Genomic DNA, 16574 nt, shown 5'->3' on the forward strand with positions numbered 1-16574 from the left:
TATTTGTGTCTACCCTTTAGTAGGGAATGCTCGCAACCAGAAGGTTCAGTGTGGTGTAAACGTGTGAAACAAGCAGCCAAGTATGCCATGGAGATGCACTCGAGCTTCCTATAGTCAGCCGACCCAGTTTTAAAGAGGTCAAATTGTGGCCTCCCGAGTGGCGAGGTTGATTCTTTCGGAGAATGCCCACGCAAGTTAAACAAGGTGTGCCAGCTTCGCAAAGATGCTAGTATCAGTGATCACTGAACATTCTCATACCGGGGGATCAAATTCTGGACGGCCAGTGTCGTTGGTAACGAACCAGCTGGACTGAACAGATCTCTAGAGCCAACCAATAAAACATCTGTGTGTTCACTATTACTCCTTCCGAATGTTTAAGTTAATCATGATCAGGCATAACTGTTAACAGTACCCTTGTGTCTCTGGTCGCCACCCGACCTGTCATTGTCATCTGCTTTCAAGATACTCAAACTAGCACTCATTAGGTCCTTTGGTAGATTCACCTCACCCATGTCACAATTATCTAACCTCACAGGGATCTCTCCAAACGTGTACTCTGCTCTTGTGCAGCATACAGTGTGACCTACGTAACTCTTCACTGAACGGCAGAGGTTCTACTACGCCCAACAATTCCTTCAGTATATCCGTACTTACAATAAACCAGAGCAAATCTCCTATATATTCTGGCACGTTATACCAAAAGTTAACCTTTAGCATATATGTATACAGCTCAACTGGTGCTACATCCGTGACAGGCGCATCTTGCGACATTGCTTGAGTAGCAGCTTCCCCTAATGGAAATAAATATTCATCAGATTCGATCGCGGTGTGTGAAACATCAATTTAATTTAGAATATTCAGAAAAACCGAGAATTCCACAGTACCCCTCATGAACATGTGGCAACACCTCCATATGCTGCTTAAACTTTCCAGCCCCGTGTTAAAAAGGAGCAGCATTGTCCCCCAATGACTCCATCTCCTTGTTAACCACTCCATGTGGAGACTGAAGTGTCTTCCTCCCTAAGAAGTCCAGACTAACAACAGACATGTTTGCATCCATGTCTACCAAGAACTTATGTTCCGTATTTCCTACCACGTCAGTCGAACAATAATCCGTCCCGGCACTTGTCCTCCCAGTGTACTGCTTCATTGGAAATGACGTTCGATGATTAAGGCATTCCCATTTGCGTTTAACGAACGCTTCCTGCAATTACGCTTCTCCTGCTTACTACACTCCTGGAAATGGAAAAAAGAACACATTGACACCGGTGTGTCAGACCCACCATACTTGCTCCGGACACTGCGAGAGGGCTGTACAAGCAATGATCACACGCACGGCACAGTGGACACACCAGGAACCGCGGTGTTGGCCGTCGAATGGCGCTAGCTGCGCAGCATTTGTGCACCGCCGCCGTCAGTGTCAGCCAGTTTGCCGTGGCATACGGAGCTCTATCGCAGTCTTTAACACTGGTAGCATGCCGCGACAGCGTGGACGTGAACCGTATGTGCAGTTGACGGACTTTGAGCGAGGGCGTACAGTGGGCATGCGGGAGGCCGGGTGGACGTACCGCCGAATTGCTCAACACGTGGGGCGTGAGGTCTCCACAGTACATCGATGTTGTCGCCAGTGGTTGGCGGAAGGTGCACGTGCCCGTCGACCTGGGACCGGACCGCAGCGACGCACGGATGCACGCCAAGACCGTAGGATCCTACGCAGTGCCGTAGGGGACCGCACCGCCACTTCCCAGCAAATTAGGGACACTGTTGCTCCTGGGGTATCGGCAAGGACCATTCGCAACCGTCTCCATGAAGCTGGGCTACGGTCCCGCTACGGTCCCGCACACCGTTAGGCCGTCTTCCGCTCACGCCCCAACATCGTGCAGCCCGCCTCCAGTGGTGTCGCGACAGGCGTGAATGGAGGGACGAATGGAGACGTGTCGTCTTCAGCGATGAGAGTCGCTTCTGCCTTGGTGCCAATGATGGTCGTATGCGTGTTTGGCGCCGTGCAGGTGAGCGCCACAATCAGGACTGCATACGACCGAGGCACACAGGGCCAACACCCGGCATCATGGTGTGGGGAGCGATCTCCTACACTGGCCGTACACCACTGGTGATCGTCGAGGGGACACTGAATAGTGCACGGTACATCCAAACTGTCATCGAACCCATCGTTCTACCATTCCTAGACCGGCAAGGGAACTTGCTGTTCCAACAGGACAATGCACGTCCGCATGTATCCCGTGCCACCCAACGTGCTCTAGAAGGCGTAAGTCAACTACCCTGGCCAGCAAGATCTCCGGATCTGTCCCCCATTCAGCATGTTTGGGACTGGATGAAGCGTCGTCTCACGCGGTCTGCACGTCCAGCACGAACGCTGGTCCAACTGAGGCGCCAGGTGGAAATGGCATGGCAAGCCGTTCCACAGGACTACATCCAGCATCTCTACGACCGTCTCCATGGGAGAATAGCAGCCTGCATTGCTGCGAAAGGTGGATATACACTGTACTAGTGCCGACATTGTGCATGCTCTGTTGCCTGTGTCTATGTGCCTGTGGTTCTGTCAGTGTGATCATGTGATGTATCTGACCCCAGGAATGTGTCAATAAAGTTTCCCCTTCCTGGGACAATGAATTCACGGTGTTCTTATTTCAATTTCCAGGAGTGTATTCCTGCAGTCACGCCGGCCGGTGTGGCCGTGCGGTTCTAGGCGCTTCAGTCTGGAACCGCTTGACCACTGCGGTCGCAGGTTCGAATCCTGCCTCGGGCATGGATGTGTGTTAGTTAGGATTAATTAGTTCTAAGTTCTAGGCGAGTGATGACCTCAGAAGTTAAGTCGCGTAGTGCTCAGAGCCATTTGAACCACTTTTTTTTGCAGTCATGCACCTTATGTCCAACCTCACCATATTCGAAGCCCTTTGGTGACGACATTGCCACTTCACGTGGACCATTGGTCAACTTCTGTAGCACTTAACATCGGGGGAGAAAGAACCTCAATCATTGTGTCGCTGCCGGCCGGTGTGGCCGTGCGGCTCTGGGCGCTACAGTCTGGAGCCGAGCGACCGCTACGGTCGCTGGTTCGAATCCTGTCTCGGGCATGGACGTGTGTGATGTCCTTAGGTTAGTTAGGTTTAATTAGTTCTAAGTTCTAGGCGACTGATGACCTCCGAAGTTAAGTAACATAGTGCTGAGAGCCATTGTGTTGCCGTCTCACAAAATCTGTGTCTTCTGTCTGTGTGGCAAACCCGATAGAAGAGAAAAAATCCACTACGATTCTGAATTCTTACCCTTTGCGGCATATCCGTTGAAATACTTCTCACGAATACAGTCAAGGCCCTATTTTCTGCTTCTGCAAAATTACTATCCACCGTGGCATGGTGCGTCACTATATCAGTCTGCGAATTGAGCTTATAAAATATATCGCAAAATGCCCTTTTCATGTTTCTTCATTAGCCCCATGAGTTTTTCTGTCAAAAATGTAGCACTATTTTGCTCTTGATAGCGTCAGGATAGTCCTTCAGCTTGCTGTATAAACTTTTGAGTCAGACCAAAAGTTTCACGGTATGCGCCATACGTTTTAGTGTCATGTCTACTTGTCACATAGACGTAGAAAGACATATTGCATCAGACGATTTCCCTAACCGAACTGATTCCGTAACATCGTTCAATCAAGCCAACACATACTTAGTTTTTTCCTAGAAAAGGTGTAATGAGACTAGACGCTGAGAATCACGACGGAATAGGTACACTAATCACAGCCTTAATGTCCCCTCATTGTGTTCGCATTAGCCAAGTTGCTGCAAGTAATGATTCTAGTTCACTTGGAATTTCTTTGCAAGCCCGCCTCCATTCTTTCTTATCCTCGAGCAAGATGGCTACCTGAGTTTTCAGAATTTCAACGATTTCACTCAAAGTTAGCGAACGCGTTTCTAGTTGTTGTGCAGCCTCCACTTTGAAGTACACTTAAGAACAATTGGGAACCCTTTGTAGTGATATAATATCAGTAAGCAGAAATTTGCTAAACTAATCTTCCTATTTAGTGTGACCCTGTGAGGGTCATTGCATTGCTGTTCTTCTTGGTCAAATAGTCGACGAGTTTCACGTGTTACTGACACTGCCTTAGCTTGTAGTACTTCAAGTCCTGCTAAATTAAAAACAGGCACCTACTCAGGCATAAATATTCTTCCCTAAAGATACCTGTGAACTGTGATAGGTGTACAGGCTCTTTTGGTCTGTACAACGTCACTTTCAGATTATTGTGCAGATACTTGTAACTCAACATGACACCAAAACAAAAGAAAAAGGAAACAGGCCAACAAACATTGATCGTTCGCCTCCTCGCGAGATGACAGATTCTGTTGGTTATTGATGTACACCTGAGGTTCGCCGACGGCGGCGACAGTCGACATCGTCACAACGCAGCGTGTCAGAACCAATTTTCTGGCGGGAATATAGTGTGCAAGAACCACTGCTGACATTAATATCACGGGGCAGGTCAACCTCTTGACAGCAGTGCTACGACTCAGGCTGGTGGCGCGTTGTTGTCAGGAGGTCGAGCGAAAAGCGTGTTGAGTGATCCTGCAGGAGTCATGAAACATCATTCCACTGACAATAATTTACTGGCGAGAGTTTTACAATCACTCCATCTTCTTCCTGGTGCTGCTTAGCAGTGACCGCATTACTTGTTGAAAGCCTCTGGTCAGTGCTGCGATCCCACTGCAGGATGATGCCGCGACTACGTGTCCCCGCAGCCTGACATTGCTCTGTTTGTGGTGTTAAGAGCCCTTAGCGCTCTCGATGAGTCAATCCGCACTTCGGCTTGCCATGCCCTGTCGGTATTCGAGATGGCTCTACAGCTCGATGGGCAGTCCAAGCATACAGCTGGTAAGGCAATAATGGTGACACAAGCTCACACATGGGCAGATCGTTTCTTCCTCCGCGAAAGGCTGGCTCAGCCCTCATCCTCGGTCAGTCACCACTGTGACTTGCAGAACAGCGGCTTGCAGGCCAAAAGACCCCTTCATGCCTCGATGGCAGCAGCAGTGGACTCCAAGTTGGTGGCAGTTTGTAGCAACTTGTTGAGTCCACCAGAGCATTCTGCTGCAAAGCTGGTCTTCCATTGGTATCCGTAATGCAGATGGAATGGCCTAACTTCGAGACTGAGCTTGAGGTTGGTGAAAGTCTTATTGCAGGTGAGTACCTGATTCCCCTAAAACTGGCCTCGGGAAAGCACGGGGTGGGCTGCTATCTTGAAGGGTGCATGGCAAATACAGGACGTGCTTGGATCAAGGAACAGTCGGAATTGTAGTTGTAAATTCTTGTAGTTGTGCTGGGAAAGTCCCTGAGCTTCAAGCGCTAATAGAAAGCACAGTAGCTGAAATCGTTATAGGTACAGAAAGCTGGCTAAAGCCTGAAATAACTTCTGCAGAAATTTTTACGAAATCTCAGACGGTGTTCAGGAAAGATAGATTAGGCAGAATTGGTGGTGGAGTGTTTGTGTCTGTCAGTAGTGGTTTATCTTGTACTGACGTCGAAGTAGATACTCCGTGCGAATTGGTATGGGTGGAGGTTTTACTTAACAGCCGAACTAAGTTAATAATTGGCTCCTTCTACAGACAGCCAGACTCCGATGATATAGTTGAACAGTTCAGAAAAAATTTGAGTCTCGTAACAAATAAATACCCACTCATACGGTTATAGTTGGTGGGGACTTCAACCTTCCCTCGATATGTTGACATAAATACCTGTTCAAAACTGGTGGTAGGCTTGAAACATATTCCGAGATTGTTCTAAATGCTTTCTCCGAAAATTATTTGGAGCAGTTAGTCCACGAACCCACCCGAATTGTAAATGGTTGTGAAAACACACTTGACCTCTTAGCCACAAACAATCCAGAGCTAATAGAGAGAATCATGACTGATACAGGGATTAGTGATGACAAGGTTGTTGTAGCTAGGATCAATACCGTTTCTTCCAAATCCACCAGAAACAAACGCAATAAAATTTTATTTAAAAAGCGGATAAAGTGTCCCTAGAAGCCTTCCTCCATTCCTTCCGAACTGACTATGCAAATGTAGACGAGATGTGGCTCAAATTCAAAGATATAGTAGCAACTGCAATTGAGAGTTTCATACCTCATAAATTGCTAAGAGATGGAACTGATCCCCCATGGTACACAAAACAGGTCCAAACGCTGTTGCAGAGGCAACGGAAAAAGCATGCGAAGTTCAGAAGAACGCGAAATCCCGAAGATTGGCTAAAATTTACAGACGCGCGAAATTTGACACGGACATCAATGCGAGATGCCTTTAATAGGTTCCACAACGACACATTGTCTCGAAAATTGGTAGAAAATCCGAAGAAATACTGGTCGTATGTAAAGTACACAAGGGGCAAGACGCAGTCAATACCTTCGCTGCGCAGTGCCGATGGTACTGTTACCGACGACTGTGCCGCTAAAGCGGAGTTATTGAACGCAGTATTCCGAAATTCCTTCACCAGGGAAGACGAATGGAATATTCCAAAATTTGAAACACAAACAGCTGCTAGCTTAGAAGTAGAAGAACTCAAATCGCTCGATACGGGGAAGTCTTCCGGTCCAGATTGTATACCGATTAGGTTCCTTTCAGATTACGCTGATACAATAGCTCCCTACTTAGCAATCATATACAAGCGATCGCTCACCGATAGATCTGTACCTACAGATTGGAAAATTGCGCAGGTCGCACCAGAGTTTAAGAAGGGTAGTAGGAGTAATCCATCGAATTACAGACATATATCATTGACGTCTGTTTGCAGTAGGGTTTTGGAGCATATACTGTATTCAAACATTATGAATCACCTCGAAGGGAACGATCTATTCATACGTAATCAGCATGGTTTCGGAAAACATCGTTATTGTGCAACGCAGCTAGCACTTTATTCGCACGAAGTAATGGCCGCTATCGATAGGGGATCTCAAGTTGATTCCGTATTTCTAGATTTCCGGAAAGCTTTTGACACCGTTCCTCACAAGCGACTTCTAATCAAGCTGCGGGCCTATGGGGTATCTTATCAGTTGTGCGACTGGATTCAAGATTTCCTGTCAGGAAGGTCGCAGTTCGTAGAAATAGACAGCAAATCATGGAGTAAAACTGAAGTGATATCAGGTGTTCCCCAGGCCGCAGATGATGCTATAATGTACCGTCTAAGAGGGTCATCCGAAGACCAGTATCAGTTGCAAAGCGATTTAGAAAAGATTCCTGTAAGGTGTGGCAGGTGGCAGTTGACGCTAAATAACGAAAAGTGTGAGTTCCAAAAGAAATCCGTTGGTATTCGATTACTCGATAAATAGTACAATTCTCAAGGCTGTCAATTCAACTAAGTACTTGGGTTGTTAAAATTACGAACGACTTCAGTTGGAAAGACCATATAGATAATACTGTGGGGAAGGCGAGCCAAAGGTTGCGTTTCAATGGCAGGACACTTAGAAGATGCAACAAGTGCACTAAAGAGACAGCTTACACTACACTCGTTCGTCCTCTGTTAGAATATACACTCCTGGAAATTGAAATAAGAACACCGTGAATTCATTGTCCCAGGAAGGGGAAACTTTATTGACACATTCCTGGGGTCAGATACATCACATGATCACACTGACAGAACCACAGGCACATAGACACAGGCAACAGAGCATGCACAATGTCGGCACTAGTACAGTGTATATCAACCTTTCGCAGCAATGCAGGCTGCTATTCTCCCATGGAGACGATCGTAGAGATGCTGGATGTAGTCCTGTGGAACGGCTTGCCATGCCATTTCCACCTGGCGCCTCAGTTGGACCAGCGTTCGTGCTGGACGTGCAGACCGCGTGAGACGACGCTTCATCCAGTCCCAAACATGCTCAATGGGGGACAGATCCGGAGATCTTGCTGGCCAGGGTAGTTGACTTACACCTTGTAGAGCACATTGGGTGGCACGGGATACATGCGGACGTGCATTGTCCTGTTGGAACAGCAAGTTCCCTTGCCGGTCTAGGAATGGTAGAACGATGGGTTCGATGACGGTTTGGATGTACCGTGCACTATTCAGTGTCCCCTCGACGATCACCAGTGGTGTACGGCCAGTGTAGGAGATCGCTCCCCACACCATGATACCGGGTGTTGGCCCTGTGTGCCTCGGTCGTATGCAGTCCTGATTGTGGCGCTCACCTGCACGGCGCCAAACACGCATACGACCATCATTGGCACCAAGGCAGAAGCGACTCTCATCGCTGAAGACGACACGTCTCCATTCGTCCCTCCATTCACGCCTGTCGCGACACCACTGGAGGCGGGCTGCACGATGTTGGGGCGTGAGCGGAAGACGGCCTAACGGTGTGCGGGACCGTAGCCCAGCTTCATGGAGACGGTTGCGAATGGTCCTCGCCGATACCCCAGGAGCAACAGTGTCCCTAATTTGCTGGGAAGTGGCGGTGCGGTCCCCTACGGCACTGCGTAGGATCCTACGGTCTTGGCGTGCATCCGTGCGTCGCTGCGGTCCGGTCCCAGGTCGACGGGCACGTGCACCTTCCGCCGACCACTGGCGACAACATCGATGTACTCTGGAGACCTCACGCCCCACGTGTTGAGCAATTCGGCGGTACGTCCACCCGGCCTCCCGCATGCCCACTATACGCCCTCGCTCAAAGTCCGTCAACTGCACATACGGTTCACGTCCACGCTGTCGCGGCATGCTACCAGTGTTAAAGACTGCGATGGAGCTCCGTCTGCCACGGCAAACTGGCTGACACTGACGGCGGCGGTGCACAAATGCTGCGCAGCTAGCGCTATTCGACGGCCAACACCGCGGTTCCTGGTGTGTCCGCTGTGCCGTGCGTGTGATCATTGCTTGTACAGCGCTCTCGCAGTGTCCGGAGCAAGTATGGTGGGTCTGACACACCGGTGTCAATGTGTTCTTTTTTCCATTTCCAGGAGTGTAGCTGCGCGGTGTGGGATCCTTACCAGGCGGGATTGAGGGAGGACATCGAAAGGGTGCAAAAAAGGGCAACTCGGTTTGTATTATCACGTAATAGGGGAGAGAGTGTGGCAGATATGATACGCGAGTTCGGTTGGAAGTCATTAAAGCAAAGACGTTTTTCGTTGCGGCGAGATCTATTTACGAAATTTCCGTCACCAACTTTCTCTTCCGAATGCGAAAATATTTTGTTGTGCCCAACCTACATAGGTAGGAATGGTCATCAAAATAAAATAAGAGAAATCAGATCTCGAACAGAAAGGTTTAGGTGTTCGTTTTTCCCGCGCGGTGTTCGGGAGTGGAATGACAGAGAGATAGTATGATTGTGGTTCAATGAACCCTCTGCCAAGCACTTAAATGTGAATAGAAGAGTAATCATGTAGATGTAGATGTAGAATGTGCTCTCGTTTTCTGAACCTATCAGCAATCTTGGATGTTACAGTGATTAAATTCATATAATGAAAGTGTTCCTTTATGTGAATTTTGTCACCTGAATGCGTTCTTATGAAACCTCTAAGTGAAGTTTGCTTCATAACAGTAGTAAGTTCCGTCTGTTCCACAGCGTTGTCAAAGTGCTGAATGAATTATTCTTGGCTTCCCTCTCGTATAGTCTGATGCAGTAAGTTCACACCTTGTTTGTAGTTCCGGCATCTCCTGTTGACAATGAGTTATGACATCAATGCATAGCCAGCAGGTATCCACTAGTTACTAAAAAAATTTTATTCCTGCACTTACTTAGTGTTCTACTGTGCAGCTCTACTCAGAAAAATAACAGTTACAGACAAGGCTGAAAAATGAACTGTAGCGAATTGAATTGTTCGGAGCCTCTATGCATCAGTATGGGTGAGAGACATAGACCCCGGTGCCTAATTCCCAGTGCACAGTGGCAGCATTAATAAATTTTGGTTTCCAGCTTCTGTATACAGCTTTACTGCCGTCCTCCATTCTGCCAGCAAACGCCCCAGTGCAGCTGGTGGTGGAATGTGGCGGTGTCCCAGTTGCACCCCTGATGTTCTTTACACTGGGCCCGTGGGTGACTGCTACCATGGTGCCTTATGGCCAGCACTCAGGAACTCTGAACAGGCCAGCTACGGAACCCCATACTTACTTGTGGTCTCCATGTGATGCATTTGGTGTTCCACGTTGAGCAGCAAGACCCCTGTCACCCTCCCAGGGTCAACCACAATGACATAGAGGTTAATAGAAGGCAGTCAGGATGTGCCCTGCACGTCAGTGAAGTTTCCCATGTCAAGCAGGTGCTATGCCAGCAATGTGGTGCGCCTTAGGCTTGAAATCGAAAAGTTGATGAGCAGGCAGACAGCCAAGAGTTATTCAACACCAAGTGTAGTAGCGGTTTTTCTGACACTCAATAGACCATAATTCTCTCTGGTTCCAGACACAGACAGAATGGCTGCACAATTGAACACCTTCAGCCTCTAGGCTCGATTATTTATACGCTTATAGCCACTCTTGTGATGTAATTATATATGGGGGGATTATGAGGCTGATATAAGGTCCGAATAATTCAAACGCTTTACACCACTAATAACGTAACCACATGAGTTTCTCCAGTCTCCAAAATCAGCAATACCACATTTGGATGAAACATTTGACATAAGTTAACAGCAAGACAAAGGAAATATTGTAGGATTAAATTAATCAGAACTGCTATAAAAGACTGTAAAGACAAAACAGTAATTACCCAGATAGACAATACAGTGTAAAGCCGGATTTCAAACTAAAAATTTAGAATATTAAGACAAGATCATCTAGAATAAGCTAGACCAGTAACTGAACAATGATCGAAAATCAATTGAGCTGATAACTGGGCACTGCAAAGACCAATGGCTCAACCGTTGCTCACAGCAGCACAAAATGAAGTTGGAAGGGCATGTGTAAGGCGTCTGCATGTTTCGGACCTTACATGAGCTTCATAATTACAATACATAATAAAATCCCCAGAAAATAACTCTATATCGTTAACGGGAATCAACTACAATAATCTCATGTACCGAATAACAAAACAATATCTGCACTTATAACGACAGGGGCATGCATAAATGAGATAAAATGAACGCAGTTTGTAGGCGGACTGTGCACATGGCTAATGACATTGGGAAACCCTATTAAACATTAACAAAACAAGGCCCAGCTGCAGCGCAGAAAGAAATTATGCGAGAACAATATAATACCTTTTAAATAAACACAGCTGAGACCGTGGGTTAAGTGGCTAGACAGCATTAACGAGGCTAGCAGCGACCCGGCAAGAAAAATAAAAATTCACCTATAATGGGGAAGTGGTTGGCTGTAATGTTAGGTGTGGATCGTCTCAAATTAATTAGAAATCCTGCAGTGAAATAACAAGAAAGCAAAAATTGATATAAATGAGAGTTTGGGTTTTTCTAAGCTGACAACACAACCTCTCCCTTTTCCATTTTCCATTTAATTTATCACTGCGTTCAGGGTTCAAGTGAACCATAACAAGCAAGTTCAATTACTTTCTATTCTCAACAAAATAATTAACATTTAGACATTGAATATATGTTTATTAAATCTTTATCTCTACATATGAGAATGTTATAACTAGCAAAACAATTAAACTTCATCAGTGAAATTTATATCTACGTTGTCATACCTGTTCAATGGACTAAGGTGGTGGAGAATGAAATTTTATCCTTTAAACTAATCAAAATCTCATGTACTCAGTGGAGGCTATGTTAGTATTCAACTCTTGAAATACTACATTCAAAGCGTACGCAGGTTGGAGTGAGCTAACTCTCTACTCAACATTCAGTGCGCCACGATACGTGAAGCGTACCGCCCTCATTTCACAGAAGGAAAGGTCTCAATGTCTTTGCTATTTTCCCACACACAGATGTGGCCCGCTGCAAGACGAGAGAGCTCTGGTAATTTAGTTCTCAAAAATGCTTTATATAACGTGACTCTCCCCATCGTGTCTCTTCTATATCACACAGTACGGCTTCAGCTATCTGCCTCCTCGTTATAGGTGAATTTTTATTTTTCTCGACGGGGCGCCGTTAGCCTTGTTAATGCTGTCTAGCCACTTACCCGCGATCTCGGCCATGTTTATTCAAAAGGTATTATATTGTTCTCGCCTTATTTCTTTCTGCGCTGCAGCTGGGCCCTCTTTTGTTCATGTTAATTGAGGTTTTCTTGCCACTAGGCTCTAAATGGCTGGACAGGACGTGGGTTTTGGAGGATTGACTACTCTGTAAAGTAAGATATATCGTGATCTGTGTAATGTCTGCCAAAGGGTACAACGCTGATGAAAGCACAAGTGTTTCAGAGCACACCGTTTATCGTTTGTTCTTGAACATGAGGTTCTGAAGCAGCCCACCCCTACGTTTTCACATATTAACGTAATGACATCATCAATTACGATCGCAGTGGGCACAGGACCATCAGGATTAAACCGTCGATCGATGGAAACTTGCCGACTCTACATTTTTGCAACACTAGATTGATGGGCGTCTCCAGAAACTGCGTCATCGAGGTGTACGGCGGCGCGAAACGTGCAGCATTCCACGGACGCTGGCTGGTGGGAGCAGTATTTTGCCATGGGAGAATTTGTACTGCGAATGCATGGGACTCTGATAGCTGCGAACCACCTGCATCGCTTCATGCTTAATGTCTTTCCCGATTTCGAAGTAATCTTACAACAGTGTAATTGTCCACGTCTCGGAGCCCTAACTTTGCTGCAGTGGTTTGAGGAACATGACAGTGAACTCACGTTGACGTCCCGGCGGCCTAATTCACCTGATGTAAATCCCATGGAACCCATCTGGATTGCCAAAGGGTGCCATCACTGTGTACGGAAATCAGCGGCCCGATATTTACGCGAATTACGTGACCTGTGGTAGACATCTAACGCCACATACTTCCACAGACCTACTAAAAAACTGTCATATCCCTGATATGCAGAATCAGTGCGGTTTTTCGTTCCAAACAGGTGCTCATAACGTTTTGGCTCATCAGTGTATTTGTGTTCTAGCGGCTGTCACTAGCTGCTATGACCTCATATCGAAGTATCTGTTCGATGAACTCCTCCATTAATGGCTGTAAATGCCTCACTATACTATAATCTTTCTTATAAACTGATGTGCTGTCACCTGTAGGTGTGAGCTGCTAATTTACTGGCCTTGCTGGTAACCGCCTATCTGTACGAAACAAGTCACTAAAATTCTACAATATTTCCCCACAGTTGTGCAGTCACTGCTTTTTAGGTGACATACATTCTTGTGTAACGATGCTCATTGGTGGTCTGCTTCTGGTTTGTATCCAGGCATAATCTGTCGAAGATTATTTTCCTATAATACTTTTAGAGTGGCTATCACTATACCCTCTGAGAGGATAGCTACAATTTTGCCACAGTTGTCTGTTCTAACAGGAACCTTGTATTCTCCGTATTACACGCACACGATATTCTAGTGTTGGCCCAAGTCTCCTCCTGCTAACCACGTACAGCCTGCTGAAGGAGTTGTGTGCTCCTGCTTCTACAAGACACATTTCTTCCACACCACTCACTAAACACAGTAAGTAGCATTCCGTCCGTGCAAAAACTTGCGCAGCGTCACGGTGTACCGGAACTGCTTTCTGATGACCGTAGCATTCCCTTTTGAGTGTAACAGCTGCATCTTCCGACGATGCTACCTATTTTTCCTGTTCTGACAATCCTATGCTTGGTGGCCAACCTTCCCACACGAATAACACTCCGGTTGTCGACATTGTTTCTCTATATGGTCATTACGTTCACACTTGAAACGAATACACGGTATCTACCCGTTGTTTGTGGCAAAATATGTTTCCTCTATCTATCTTGCAATCTAAGGGCCGCTGTTCAATCTCTAGGATTATCAATACGGAGACTTCGTGATATGTCTGCCGATATTCTGAGCAAGAGAACGTCTAACGCTGTGTTCTATGCTCCCTGCAGTAACACATTATTGTCCTCCTCCTTCTGGATAGGCACTAACGTCTGCACATTGACTTCCACCGACTCATTGTACTTCAAAGATAAAATACTGATCTTTCCGTGAAACAAACGTGTGCAGTTTTGTTGTTGGTGACGCCGGTGTCCTCCGGTGCCCAACCGCTGAAACGACTGTGCCTTACTGAGGGTCACATATACTTCGGCTTCCCCCATGAAACCCAAGTTAGCCACACAATGAGTTACTTCAGCTGGCGAACTGCTCACTGCTGCAGTAGCTGAAGTATCGCTAATGAATACCGACAAGTCTTTCACTGCTTTACCTGAAAATGGATTGATAAGTACAGCTACAGCCGAATCAAGAAAAGAAGAAACTACCGCCAAACTCTGCTTTATTTTCCCGCAACTCAATTGTGAGTAAAACTGACCAGCTTCCAGAGTCTCAAATCCACAAAGAAGTTCTTCGTGTTCCTACTTTTGGCACTGTTAGACCAGCAACAGAGTCCACAGTCCACAGTAGCAGCAGCATGTGTCTCCACAGTCTTGCGTACCTTACTCCTACTGTAATTAATGCCGAGAAGAACAAATGACCAATATCTGCAAGGTTACTTGGTACTTAAATGTCGGAAAGCAAGATCGAAAGGAGGATATCGAATTAGTTTTGGCTCATTACACAACAAGAAATGTTCCTTCATGCTCCATCTGTGGTCCAAATTGCTGAAGTGTCATGGTTAGATTTAGAAACAGATGTGCAGCTAAGGAAGTCAAAGTGTGCTTTGAGTATAGCCGCATTAACATCTCGCATATCTGTGACATTTGCAGTTTTCAGCTGCACTCATTTGCGTTCGAGTTCGCGATGTAAACCGTAGTATTCTCTCTAGTATTGTGTCAACAATCAGGAAATTCCAAATTGCTGTCTATGAAAGCTGGGTCATAACATTTTCTTTTTTGATCAGAACATGACTTGATTTTATTGAACCTGATGATGCAGCTATAATGCTTCGATCGTGCTTATAAATAAAGTACTTACAGCTGAAGCGTTTTTTTCTTCAAAATTTGTTATGAGCCTGCATGACGCCTGAGAGATATGGCTGCAGGACGAGGATGCCTTGAAAATCGACTTCAGCAAGAATCTGTTGAAAACCTGAAACTATTCTTGCCGTATTAATATTAGTATTCTACGTTGCTGATCTTGCTTCAAGCATGACAGAAGAAACAGAAAACAGAAATGCAATTTAAAAAAGAACGAGTGTCTGGCAACCCTGTAACCTCCACAATATGGTATGTTGTGTATTTATTTCTGTTACGCTTATTTACACAGTAAGATATAATATGAACTTCTTACAGACGTAAACGACCACTTCTTTTCGTCCATGACACAAATACAGCCTGTAGAAAATAATAGTGGATACACTAGAATCTTCTCTATTCACTGATGTACAAGAGCACAGTAGATAGGCTACACTAGATTGCACATTACGCTACCCACAGTTATTCCGTTCTGTACCTTTGACATCCAGGCTTATCTTCACAGAATGGTTCAAATGGCTCTGAGCACTATGAGACTTAATATCTGAGGTCATCAGTCCCCTAGAACTTAGAACTACTTAAACCTAACTAACCTAAGGACATCACTCGCATCCATGCCCGAGGCAGGATTCGAAACTGCGAGCGTAGCGGTCGTACGGTTCCAGACTGAAGCACCTAGAACCGCTCGGTCACACCTGCCAGCTATCTTCACGGAGCAAGCACATACAAGTACGTACAATATTCATTTGAGAGAAGAAGTACAAAGCGATCACCTTGCATCTGAAAAGACTTCGCCACTCGCAGGACTCAGCTTTACTGGACACTATGCACGCAACACACCTGCATCCACCATAGCCGACGCGGTATGTAAGTGTCCCTAAAAATAAAAGTCTAGTGGATTGAGATTTCGGGAACCTGAAGGCCAGAACATTGGACCTCCATGACCTATGCATTTCCCTGGAAACTGTTCACTTAAACAGTTACGCACATTCATTGCAAATTGTGGCGGTGCACCATCATGCTGAAACAATAGCTATCGCAGACCACCAAGTGGAATGTTTTCTAATGCACCAGACAAATTACTGCAAAGTAATGTACGATACAGAGGACATTCAAATTGCCCGGCAGTAGGTAAGAGCCCAAAAGCAGTCCTCCCACGATTACAGATCACAGATCTATGCCAAACGTGCCTGAAAACCACGTTCACGGTTGACTTGTGGGTTATGTTCCGAACAATAATGGCTATTGTGGAGGTTGAAAATACTTTCACGAGTGCAGCTAGAGTCGTCAATCCGTATCACGTTATTTATAAAATGTTCGGTATCTTCCACTGGGTGCAAGAGCCATTCAAAAAACTGTACCGATGAAATGCGCTCATCTGGCCGTTGGTGTTGAATTAAAGTGTAATGATGTAGATTCAATGCAGCTCTTCATCGTGCAATACTTCAACAACCAGGTATCTGGAACTGTCTTGCAGTATCCCGGGTACTTCGTCGAGGTGATTGGTGAAAGGTTTCAAGAATTGCGTTCTCTGTTTGTGGAGCACGTCTAATCCTTGGACGACCTCTGTCAGTTACTTGTGGATCTATATTACCGGTATCCCGAA

Source organism: Schistocerca serialis, chromosome 6 (assembly GCF_023864345.2).
Source record: "Schistocerca serialis cubense isolate TAMUIC-IGC-003099 chromosome 6, iqSchSeri2.2, whole genome shotgun sequence".
Lineage (NCBI taxonomy): Eukaryota > Metazoa > Arthropoda > Insecta > Orthoptera > Acrididae > Schistocerca > Schistocerca serialis.